Source organism: Centrocercus urophasianus, unplaced genomic scaffold, assembly GCF_019232065.1.
Source record: "Centrocercus urophasianus isolate 14NV4802_14NV808 unplaced genomic scaffold, USGS_Curo_1.0 seq_29, whole genome shotgun sequence".
NCBI lineage: Eukaryota > Metazoa > Chordata > Aves > Galliformes > Phasianidae > Centrocercus > Centrocercus urophasianus.
In genome coordinates this window covers 3474446-3474984 of record NW_024884855.1, presented here as the reverse complement: position 1 = coordinate 3474984, position 539 = coordinate 3474446, and positions in this window count along the sequence as shown.

Here is a 539-nt window from a genome sequence, read left to right as displayed (position 1 = left end):
CGATACTCTTCTGTTAGCTCCATGACGCGGTGTAACTTCAGTTGCCTGTTTGCAGTTTTTCCAAGAGGCTCTCGCTGTCATGAAATGTCTCAGGACTCTCACAGCAGAGATCTGTTCCAAGGTCTGACCTGGGGAGAGAGCTCAGCTGTACGAAGGTCAGTAACTGCTGTGATGGCTTGTTTTACTTTAAGCTGTATTACACCATAGTGTGCTGTAATGACCGGCCTGCAGCGGCTTTTTGTTTTTAACCACGACTAAGTAATGGTAGGTTTGACACTATCTAGCTTGTGGAGTATTGCATATTGCTTTCTTTACAATAAATGCAGCTGTTATAGTGCTGTAATATGTCTTCAGTCTGATCTCTACGTAATCTGAGTTGAAGTTCTTTGAACAGAGGACACTGCAGTGTCTGCATACGCATGCTGTTAAGATGATATGCATTACCAGAAGTAGAAAGTAATTTACCATGTTTCCTAGCTGCATAATCAATTAGTGTACAAGATTTTATATTTCTATCAAGACATTATTTTCATTATATA